Consider the following 13,000-nt stretch of genomic DNA (forward strand, 5'->3'; position numbering starts at 1 on the left):
AATGAAAGAAAAACTAACCAGAGTTATATGGGGCAATCTTCAAACAATAACAAAGAGGGCACCCTGCCACTGGTTCAGTAAACAACTGAGGGATGGGGCTGGAGAAATGTAACCACTCTCAAATGTATAGCCGGAGCTACGAATGCCAGGAATGACCATCCATGATATTAAAGTAAAAGTTCTAACTATGTTAAGAGTAAATTTAGTTTAGGTTCTCTATTAGCAACAGTGTCAGTCACCCAGAATAACTTGACATTCTGACAGAGTGCAAGTCTCTCTCTCTCTCTCTCTCTCTCTCTCTCTCTCTCTCCCCCCCCCCAATTCAAAGGTGCAGGTTAGCAGGTAAGATTACTTATGTACAGACCATTACCTGGGGAGGGGAAGGAAACTCACACATCACACATCCATCCACACCTTCCAAGCTGTGGAGGGGAGGTGCAGAAAATGGTCTCCTCCGCTCTGAAATAGATTGACTTTTTGTGATAATATGGGGCTGAGGCTGGTGCTGGAGCTGGAGCTGGGGATTGGCAGGCTATATGATGGTGGTGATGTTGGGGTTGGAGACATAAGAGGAGAGGCATTATTTTTCTGATGCCCTCTGATGATTCATTGAACTATGTGAGCAGCAAGACTGATTAGATTGTATTCCTCCTTCTCTTTACCGTGGATGACAGGACGACAGCTTCGGAATGAGGCCGTATTCAGATTGGATCTGGACAGCACTCACACACGTACACGCACGTACACATGCGTATGCACACGCACACACGTCCCCCAGCTACGCTGGCGTGTCCACCCAAGTTAGACAGACATAAACACACACTCTGCTGAAAATACACAGTCGTGCTCATGGTGCTGTTTGCTGTGATTCATTCAGTCACGGTGTTGCACAACATTGCACAGCCGTAGTGTTTATGCTGTGCTAGGACTGTATGACAGAACCACACAGCCATTGCCATCTGTCTATTCAGTAGATATAGTCAAGGTCTGACTTTCATAGAGGAAAGAGGAAGACAATCAGTTCTGGAGATTTATGGTTACAGTTTTTCAATTGGAGACGTAAGCATTATTATATTTTTTTCACTGTGCTTAAACGTACCTAGTTATAGCAGAACAACCATGATCAAATGTTTAAATACATCTGCAGAATGCCTGGTCATTTTCTTGCCTTTGTACCTGGATTGCATATCTGAGACACACTTTTGCAAAAGTGTAAATACAATTGCCATCAATGAATACAAAAAGTGTTTTGTTCACAGAATATCAATACATTGTTTTCATCAGAAGAGAAAACGTTTCACTGTTTCCGGAAATCAGTAAATACTACTGCACAAAATTGTAAATACCTTTATCAGTAGTACATCAGGTAGGATAGAGGGAAAGATCAAGGCATCTGTCTAATTTGTAAGGGTCTTATTTACATTGCGGACATGCATAGATGCAGAGAGTGAAGTGGTTACTTCTAAGTAACTGTGGGTTACTCCTAAATCATCATCCCCAACATTGTGAACTTCCATTATACAGCTTTGCTTTGGTGTGACTTGAGGCCTATACATTTGTATCAGTTGTGTTCCACTGTATTCACCTTTCCTTATTTCTATTGGGGATTCTGTTTCTGCTTGCCGATGGAAAGTGTAAGCCTATGTGTGTTGAATACATGGAATTGGATTGTGATGAAACTGATGAATGAATACTGCACACAATGTGCTTATTTTAAGGAATAATATTTGACTTGATGTGTATGAAATTGTTTGGTGAAATATGCATAAAATTAGAGTAATTCCCATAATTCTAAAACTTTTGATAGTTGAATTTCCAATTTTGATCGTCATTATTTAGTGACTGAAAAGAAAATCTATTGATCACCGGGATTTTTTAAAAGCCAGACTAACTTTCTGTTTTGTCAGCTTAGACTCAAGAGAAATGTAGGTTTGTGTTAATCTTTTTGCAGACAGTTGTATTCTTTTGAGGAATGTATTAGCAACTTTGAAGGTATCATATAATTTTGATGAATGTGTTTATGTTTTGAGAAGGGCAAATACATTTTGAAAATGCATTTACTGTTTTGCAAAAGCCCACAGAGTTCTGTGTCTTGAGAACACTGTTTTGAAAATCGACAACATCGATCTAAAAAATGCTTGTACGCAATTCAGAAAAACTGTAATATTTATCAGGTCCTTCTTTTCATAAATCATTACTCTGTTAAATCATTGCTCACCAAAAAAAATAATTATTTGAGGATTCCAGTGGAGGCTGCTTAGGGGAGGATGGCACATAATAATGGCTGGAACGGAGCGAATGGAAGGCATCAGAAACATGGAAACCATGTGTTTGATGTATTTGATACCCTTCCACCTATTCCTTTCCAGCCATTACCACGAGCCGGTCCTCACCAATTAAGGTGCCGCCAACCTCCTCTGTAGGATTCATATGAGATACAGTACCATTCAGGAACAGCATGAATTGTATCATTTAAGTCGTTGCCTAATACGTGGGTGTCATCATAAGGTGTTGCCAGAAATTGATTCAAAAGCGCTTAAATTGATCATGTGTGTCTTCAGAGAAGGTCTGTACAACAGTAGACCATGCACATTAAAGCAAGGCCATGATTGAAGTTATGTGAATATCTGTCTCAAACACAGGCACCCACATGCACATGCGTTCTCTCTCTCTCGCTCTCTCTCTCAATGGGGTGGATGCAACTGCGAGAGAGAGTGTGTGATGTTTTAAAGCTCGGATCCCTCTACCCCATCATAGGTGTTCTCTCTCTGTCTCCCCCCGAGGGACGCTCTTGCTGTTTTGCGGAGGCAGGTTCAGCTCTAGGATTAATGAAAGCTCCATCTTAGTCATAAAAATAGCATTTTCACAATCTATTTAACATCACGCATACCAATGGCTCACATTAGGCACTGTTGACTTATGCTTGCCTACAGCAGTGTTTTCTGATGTGTTCAGTGGTACTGCTGTGATCTTCTCTGGTCATCTCTACAACGGCTTAAAGGATACAATTCATGCTGTTCCTGAATGGTACCTCCACAGCCCTACAGCCTTCCAATGTAGTGTTTGGCATTTCTCTCATACTCGCTAAAGCCATTCTCCATCTTTAGCAGAGAGACAAGAGCACAGAACACAATGGGAGGTCAGAAAAGACTGGTGGGAGAAATAATACCAATAAGAAAAGAGCTCTTTCATCGCTGGGTTTCAAATTGATTCTGGGATTTTTATTAAATAGATTTCCAATTGCGCTTGTAATTGGGTCCGATTAGCTAATTGAATTAATTGAGCAATCACAGTGTACATTCTTTCTTGCTTCCCTTTGACTTACTGTGAGAACTGTCTGTATAACAAAGCATTGGACTGTACTGTAGCCAGGACATCTCTCAATGGACTGTCAGGCCTCTGCATAGCATTAAGCGATGGGAGATAGAACTGAAATGGAATGCTGTGCGGAAGCGGAGAGAGCATTCCAGGAGTACGGGATGTTATTACAGAGGTTGTTGCATGGTAGCTGAATTATTGATTCAGTGCAAACGGTTGTAATTACAAAGACTATGGCGGGGCCAGTCGCGCGGTCGCAGCGTGTCTAGAGCATCACAGCAAAGGCCCCATGATGATGAACTCCATCAATGGCGTTCTAGGAAATCAGAACTCTGAACAATTGTTGCCCTGTCAACGATTCTGCCTGTGAGCGGTTGCCGTCAGATTGGTCCCTCTCAGAGCTTTTAAAAGGCTGTTAAAGGTGCTTGTGAGACACTGCCCTCACCCCTCTCCCCCCAGCCCCCAAACGAACCCCACCCCTCCTCTTTGCTACCCCTGCATACCCACAAAGCCCTCGAAGCGATCTCAGTTTTCTCAGGATGTCAGCTAGCATTACCTTAACCCCCTTACGCCTGCAATCAGGGCCCAGCCATGCAGGCAGGCGAATGGGGCCAAAGCGGAGGCACTCATTCGCAGCGGTGCGTAGAGAGGGGAGAGGAGAGAGAGGGCGGTCATCTCTGCCATGTTGACCTTTGAGGGCCTTTCGAGGACTGGAGGAACAGAACTGAGCAGGCTATGCGTGGCCGATGGATGGGCGATGGATGGGCGATGGCGGTGAGTGATGGTGAAAGTAATGCCCTGATTCATGTCATCAGTAAACATGGCATGATGACTCGCGGCCACAGAGCAGAACGTAATGCAGGATCCAGACACAAATTAATGTCACACAATCTATTTTTTAAGGGAAGAATGACTGGAACACCCATTGGTGCTGCTGTCTGTGGCTCTCTTGTCTGCGTGCTTGTCTATCCTATCCTGTCCTTTTCAGGTCTGGAACAACTCTCATTTAAAAAGGCAGATCTGCAAATTTCAGGTGGCAGATGAGCAGAGGTCCCGTGATGGGGACTAAGGGCCTTGACCTGTCACACTGACACTGTTGCTGACAGGGTGTTGATGTAGACCTTTCATTAAAAGCTTTCACCTGAAGGCGTGTGTGATGAGACAGTCGTCAGGTCCTAATGCCAGAGGACAGGACAGGGGACAGCACTGAGACAGAAGACAGACAGGGTAGGAGAAACGCAGAGCCCCAGGGGACTGTCTGTCTCATTGGCCTTAACCCCTTTGAAGCAGGCGTAAAAAGACTCCTGAGCGGAGTCCCCACATCCGTTTTCAGAGGAAACGGAAAGTAGGTTGAAAATACTGTATCCCTGAAAAACAGAAACATCCGCTTTCTTCTGACCCCATGGAGAGTGCATAGGCTTAAAGGGTAGCCCTGGAGTCATCTTCTGGACTCATCTGGACTCATTGGAAAATAGGGCAGTGAATTGTGATCAGGATTTCGAAACTGCAACCTGGCATGTCAGTCAGCCAGTTCAACATCTATGCTGTTACAACAAGAGGTCGGAACTTCTTGGGGAGATTTCTGGTGTTACACCAAGGATGCTACAATATCTCAGATTTGACTTGGATGAATTGCAGTTTAAATCCTGCTATCCATTTCAAATGAAAATCAGATTAATCTTTATGTTTTTCAGTACAAATGTTGTGGCAGTTACTGCCATTTCACTCAGTACACATGACAGGCTCTCAATATTCACTCACACATTTTGGTAAAAAACACAATCCACCTTCATAGCATTTTGTATCTATTCAAAACAAACGTCACAGGACCGACTCAGTTTGCTATAGAAAATTAGAGCTTATTTGCGTACATTTCTGCCAACCTAATGTCTCACAGAGGACAAATGGAGAGATGCTGTAGTACTTTGAGTCAGATGCCACTTAAAATCAAGGTTATCAGGTAGCTGAGAGGTACATCCCACCTCCCTCCACTGACCAGTGAAAGGAAGCAAGACATTAACAAATAATTGAAGCAATTAAACAATTGATTGGCACACTGCAACAGCCATTTGAATGCAATTTGGGGTGTTGCCATGTACAGTTCATGAATAATTGCAAACAGAAAGCTGATGAGCATATCCAGCACAGTGTATGATAGTATGTAATACATTCATCATGAGCAGCTCACTTAATGTTAATTTTCTTTAATTTGTTCACCTGTTCTTCCCTTCTTCAATTCCATGAAACTCATAACCTTGACGTGAGATGGAATGGTGAAACTGTCACCATTTGTGTCCACATACAGCTGGTGGTGCAGGAACATCAATAGACATGTGAGACACCCCTTCTTTCAAATGACCTTCTTTGTGTATATTCATCTTCAGCAGCAACACTCTCCATCCTTCCCATTGCACAAGACTAGCAACAAGTAACATTTGGACCAAATAGGTTTTATCTTGCAATTGAGATTCCTGATTGGGCCTGATTCATTAGTAATACATACACAGATTCTCCTGAATACGAGGACGGAAAGGGTCTCTGTGGTTATCTTTTAATTAGACACTGGTGGGTGATGGTGACGTTGGTAACGAGATCAGAAGAGATGGATGAAGGTGGAGGTTAATGAGGAGGTCAACTCTGACTCAGATGAAGTGAAGTGAGCAGACTCTCTGTCCACAAACAACCCCCTATCCCCTATAACCCCTAGCCCCAACCGTTAGCCCCCAGCCCCACCCCATATCCCCCTATCCCCTCTAACCCCTGTGGGAATTAGATTTTCATGTGATAGTTTTTCACATGTGAAAGTGCAAATGGCTCGGGTTTAGCCTTCCAGCTTCTTGGCCTTCATGCGACACCTGGTGTTGTAGGTGTCCTGGAGGGCAGGCATGATGCACCGTACCAGGCTGTGATGTTGCCGTACCAGGCTGTGATGCAGCCTGACAGTATGCTCTCGATGGTGCTCCTGTAGAACACTGGGAGGGCCCTCGGGGACAGGCCAAATTTCTTCAGCATCCTCCTTGACCATTTCAGCTCCTCAGAGAGTACGTTTTTGACCATCTCCACAGCGGCACCGTTGATGAGTATGGGGACGTGCCCAACCTGGTTCCTGCTGAAGTCCACAATCAGCTTCTTTGTTTTTCTGACGTTGAAGGAGAGGTTGTTTACCTGGCACCACGCTGTCAGAGTGCCTACCTCCTCCCTGTAGGCCATCTTGTCATTGTTGGTAATCAGGCCTACTACTGTCAGGTTGTCAGCGAACTTGAGGATGGAATCGGAACTGTGTGAGGCCACGCAGTCTTGGGTATACAGGGAATACAGGAGGGGACTGAGGACGTACCCTTGTGGGGCCCCCGTGTTGAGAATCAGTGTTGAGAAGGTAATGTTGCCTACCTTCACCACCTGGGGGTGGCCCGTCAGGAAGTCCAGGACCCAGTTGCATAGGGAGAAGTTCAGTCCCAGGGCTGTGAGCTTCGTGGTGAGCTTAAAATCAAATCAAAATCTAATCTAATGTATTGGTCACATACACATGGTTTGCAGATGTTATTGCGAGTGTAGAAAAATGCTTGTGCTTCTAGTTCCGACAGTGCAGCAATATCTAGCAAGTAATATCTAACAGTTCCACAACAAAAACCTAATACACACAAATCTACAGTGAGGGAAAAAAGTATTTGATCCCCTGCTGATTTTGTACGTTTGCCCACTGACAAAGACATGATCAGTCTATAATTTTAATGGTAGGTTTATTTGAACAGTGAGAGACAGAATAACAACAAAAAAATCCTAAAAAACGCATGTCAAAAATGTTATAAATTGATTTGCATTTTAATGAGGGAAATAAGTATTTGACCCCTCTGCAAAACATGACTTAGTACTTGGTGGCAAAACTCTTGTTGGCAATCACAGAGGTCAGACGTTTCTTGTAGTTGACCACCAGGTTTGCACACATCTCAGGAGGGATTTTGTCCCACTCCTCTTTGCAGATCTTCTCCAAGTCATTAAGGTTTCGAGGCTGACGTTTGGCAACTCGAACCTTCAGCTCCCTCCACAGATTTTCTATGGGATTAAGGTCTGGAGACTGGCTAGGCCACTCCAGGACCTTAATGTGCTTCTTCTTGAGCCACTCCTTTGTTGCCTTGGCCGTGTGTTTTGAGTCATTGTCATGCTGGAATAACCATCCACGACCCATTTTCAATGCCCTGGCTGAGGGAAGGAGGTTCTCACCCAAGATTTGAAGGTACATGGCCCCGTCCATCGTCCCTTTGATGCGGTGAGGTTGTCCTGTCCCCTTAGCAGAAAAACACCCCCAAAGCATAATGTTTCCACCTCCATGTTTGACGGTGGGGATGGTGTTCTTGGTGTTATAGGCAGCATTCCTCCTCCTCCAAACACGGCGAGTTGGGTTGATGCCAAAGAGCTCGATTTTGGTCTCATCTGACCACAACACTTTCACCCAGTTCTCCTCTGAATCATTCAGATGTTCATTGGCAAACTTCAGACGGCCCTGTATATGTGCTTTCTTGAGCAGGGGGACCTTGCGGGCGCTGCAGGATTTCAGTCCTTCATGGCGTAGTGTGTTACCAATTGTTTTCTTGGTGAGTATGGTCCCAGCTGCCTTGAGATCATTGACAAGATCCTCCCGTGTAGTTCTCGGCTGATTCCTCACCGTTCTCATGATCATTGCAACTCCACGAGGTGAGATCTTGCATGGAGTCTACAAGCTCGGGTGGTAGCTGTCCTTGATAATCTTTTTGGCCTTCCTGTGACATTGGGTGCTGTACGTGTCCTGGAGGGCAGATAGTTTGCCCCCGGTGATGCGTTGTGCAGACCGCACCACCCTCTGGAGAGCCCTGCAGTTGTGGGTGGTGCAGTTGCCGTACCAGGCGGTGATACAGCCCGACAGGATGCTCTCAATTGTGCATCTGTAAAAGTTTGTGAGGGTTTTAGGTGACAGGCCAAATTTCTTCAGCCTCCTGAGGTTGAAGAAACGCTGTTGCGCCTTCTTCACCACACTGTCTGTGTGGGTGGACCATTTCAGTTTGTAAGTAATATGTACGCCGAGGAACTTAAAACTTTCCACCTTCTCCACTGCGATCCCGTCGATGTGGATAGGGGGGTGCACCCTCTGCTGTTTCCTGAAGTCCACGATCATCTCCTTTGTTTTTTTTATGTTGAGTGAGAGGTTATTTTCCTGACACCACACTCTGAGAGCCCTCACCTCCTCCCTGTAGGCTGTCTCATCGTTGTTAGTAATCAAGCCTGCTACTGTTGTGTCGTCTGCAAACTTGATGATTCAGTTGGATGCGTGCATGGCTACGCAGTCATGGTTGAACAGGGAGTACAGGAGGGGGCTGAGCACACACCCTTGTGGGGGCCCAGTGTTGAGGATCAGCTTAGTAGAGATGTTGTTTCCTACCTTCACCACCTGGGGGCGGCCTGTGGAAGTCCAGGACCCAATTGCACAGGGAGGGGTTGAGACCCAGGGCATCAAGCATGATGATGATCTTGGTGGGTACTATGGTGTTGAATGCTGAGCTATAGTCAATGAACAGCATTCTTACACTGGTATTCCTCTTGTCCAGATGGGATAGCGCAGTGTGCAGTGTGATGGCGATTGCATCGTCTGTGGACCTATTGGGGCGGTGAGCAAATTGAAGTGGGTGTAGGGTGACAGGTAAGGTGGAGGTGATATGATCCTTGACTAGTCTCTAAAAGCACTTCATGATGACAGAAGTGAGTGCTACGGGGCGATAGTCATTTAGTTCAGTTACCTTTGCATTCTTGGATACAGGTACAATGGTGGCCATCTTGAAGCATGTGTTGACAGCAGACTTGGATAGGGAGAGATTGAATATGTCTGTAAACAAACCAGCCAGCTGGTCTGCGCATGCTCTGAGGACGCGGCTAGGAATGCCGTCTGGGCTGGCAGCTTTGCGAGGGTTAACACGTTTAAATCTCTTACTCACGTCGGCCACGGAGAAGGAGAGCCCACAGTCCTTGGTAGCTGGCCGCGTCGGTGGCACTGTGTTATCCTCAAAGCGGGCAAAGAACTTGTTTAGCTTGTCTGGCAGCAAGACGTCGGCGTCGGCGACGTGGCTGGTTTTCCTATTGTAGTCCGTGATTGTCTGTAAACCCTGCCACATACGTCTTGTGTCTGAGCCGTTGAATTGCGACTCCACTTTGTCTCGATATTGACATTTTGCCTGTTTGATTGCCTTGCGTAGGGAATGACCACTCTGTTTGTATTCAGCCATATTCCCCGTCACCTTGCCATGGTTAAATGCGGTGGTTCGTGCTTTCAGTTTTTTGCGAATGCTGCCATCTATCCACAGTTTCTGGTTAGGGTTGGTTTTAATAGTCACAGTGGGTACGACATCTCCTATACACTTTCTTATAAACCCACTCACCGAATCAGCGAATACGTCTATATTATTTTCAGAGGCTACCTGGAACATATCCCAGTCCACGTGATCAAAACAATCTTGAAGCGTGGATTCCGATTGGTCACACCAGCGTTCAATAGTCCTAAGCACGGGTGCTTCCTGTTTGAGTTTCTGCCTATAGGAAGGGAGGAGCAAAATGGAGTCATCGTCAGATTTGCCAAAAGGAGGGCGGGGGAGGGCCTTGTATGCATAGCGGAAATTAGTGTAACAATGGTCCAGTGTTTTTCCAGCGTGAGTGCTACAGTCAGTATGCTGATAGAATTTAGGTAGCCTTTTTCTCAAATTTGCTTTGTTAAAATCCCCAGCTACAATAAATGCAGCCTCAGGATATATGGTTATATATATGGTTTCCAGTTTGCGCACTATGGTATTGAAGGCTGAGCTGTAGTCGATGAACAGCATCCTCACATATTCATTCCTTTTGTCCAGGTGGGTGATGGCAGTATGCAGTGCAATGGCGATTGCGACGTCCATGGATCTGTCAGGGCAGTAGACTAATTGGAGAGGGTCGAGTGTGTTGTGGAGGGAGGTGGTCATGTGGTTTTTGACTAGCCTCTCGAAGCACTCCATGATGACGGAAGTGAGTGCTATGGGTGGGAAGTCATTCAGTTCAGTTACTTTCCCTTTCTTGGGCATAAGGATGACAGTGGATATCATGAAGAAAGTGGGGATAGCGACCTGAGCTAGATAGAGATTGAAAATGTCCAAGAATACCACAGCCAGCTGGTCTGCACATGCTCTGAGGGCACGGCTAGGGATGCCGTCTGTGCCGGCAGCCTTGTGAGGGTTAACATGTTTGAATGACTTAAGCATGTCCTCCGTGCAGACTGTAAGTATGTGTCCCTCATTGGCGCAACTTAGTACTGACTTTTCAATATGACCCCACCTGGGTTTTGAACTCTCAACCTCTGGATTTGGGGCACACTGATCTTTCTGCTGCACCTCAAATTCTGTAGCATTCTCCTACACATTCAACACCTATAATACTTATCTGCACTTCGCAAAAGAGCGCCATCTGCACTGCTATTTTAGTTATCAGTTAATCTGACTATTCTCTCGTCATTGATTCTATAATGTTGTTGGGGCATATTATTCTTTTTTTAATGTTACTCCTGAATCACAGAAAAGTGCAAAAAATAGCCCATATTAACATATGTAGCCTAAGAAACAAGGTTGATGAAATCAATAACTTGCTAGTAACAGATAACATTCATATTCTGACTATCTCTGAAACTCACTTAGATAATACGTTTGAGGATACAGTGGTAGCAACACATTGTTATAACATCTACAGAAAATACAGAAATGTAATGGGGGCGGTTTTGCAGTTTATATTCAGAACCACATTCCTGTAAAGCTTAGAGAGGATCTCATGTTAAATACTATTGAGGTAATATGGCTGCAGGTTCATCTAACTCACCTAAAGCCCATTCTTGTGGGAAGCTGCTATAGACCACCAAGTGCTAACAGTCAGTATCTGGATAATATGCGTGAAATGCTTGATAATGTATGTGATATCAACAGAGAGGTATATTTTCTGGGTGATTTCAATATTGACTGGCTTTAATCAAGCTGCCCACTCAAGAAAAAGCTTCAAACTGTAACCAATTCCTGCAACCTGGTTCAGGTTATCAGTCAACCTACCAAGGTAGTTACAAATAGCATAGGAATGAAATCATCTACATGTATTGATCACATCTTTACTAATGCTGCATACATTTGCTTTAAAGCAGTATCCAAATCAATCAGATGTAGTGATCACAATATAGTAGCCATATCTAGGAAAACCAAAGTTCCAAAGGCTGGGCCTAATATAGTGTATAAGAGGTCATACAATACGTTTTGTAGTGATTCCTATGTTGATGATGTAAATAATATTTGCTGGTCTGTGGTGTGTAATGAGGAGCAACCAGACGCTGCACTTGACACATTTATGAAATAGCTTATTCCAGTTACTAATAAGCATGCACCCATTAAGAAAATGACTGTAAAAACTGCTAACTCCCAGTGGGTTGATATGAGGAATTGAAAAATAGTATGGTTGAGAGGGATGAGACAAAAGGCATGGCAAATATGTCTGGCTGCACAACCGATTGGCAAACGTACTGCAAATTGAGAAATCATGTGACTAAACTGAATAAAAAGAAGAATAAACTATATTATGAAACAAAGATAAATGATATAAAGAATGATAGGAAAATGCTTTGAAGCACCTTAAATGAAATGATGGGCAAAAAGGCAAACTCAGCTCCATCATTCATTGAATCAGATGGCTTATTCATCACAAAACCCACTGATATTGCCAACTACTTTAATAATTGTTTCATTGGCAAGATGAGCAAACTTAGGCATGACATGTCAGCAACAAACACAGACTCTACACATTCAAGTACAACATACCAAATTATGAAAGACAAACACTGTAATTTTGAATTCCGTAAAGTGAGAGTGGAAGAGGTGAAAAAATGATTGTTGTCTATCAACAATGACAAGCCACAGGGGTCTGACAACTTGGATGGAAAATTACTGGGGATAATAGCGGATGATATTGTCACTCATATTTGCCATATCTTCAATCTAAGCCTACTAGAAAGTGTGTGCCCTCAGGCCTGGAGGGAAGCAAAAGTAATTCCTCTACCCAAGAATAGTAAAGCCCCCTTTACTGGCTCAAATAGCCGACCATGCAGCCTGTGACCAGCCCTTAGTAAACTTTTGGAAAAACTTGTGTTGGACCAGATATAATGCTATTTTACATTAAACAAATTGACAACAGAGTTTCAGCATGTTTATAGGGAAGGACATTCAACAAGCACAGTACTTACACAAATTACTGATGATTGGCTGAGAGAAATTGATGATAAAAGTATTGTGGGGTCTGTTTAGTTAGACTTCAGTGCGGCTTTTGACATTATCGATCATCGTCTGCTGCTGGAAATGCGTATGTGTTGTGGCTTTACACCCCTTGCTATCTTGTGGGTAAAGAGTTACCTGTCTAACAGAACACAGAGGTTGTTCTTTAATGGAAGCCTCTCCAACATAATCCAGGTAGAATCAGGACTTCCCCAGGGCAGCTGTCTAGGCACATTACTTTTTTCAATCTTTATTAACAACATGACACTAGCTTTGAGTAAAGCCAGTGTGTCTATATATGCGGATGACTCAACACTATACACGTCAGCTACTACAGCGACTGAAATGACTGCAACACTTAACAAAGAGAGCTGCAGTTAGTTTCAGAATGG

This window comes from Coregonus clupeaformis, chromosome 10 (assembly GCF_020615455.1).
Source record: "Coregonus clupeaformis isolate EN_2021a chromosome 10, ASM2061545v1, whole genome shotgun sequence".
Lineage (NCBI taxonomy): Eukaryota > Metazoa > Chordata > Actinopteri > Salmoniformes > Salmonidae > Coregonus > Coregonus clupeaformis.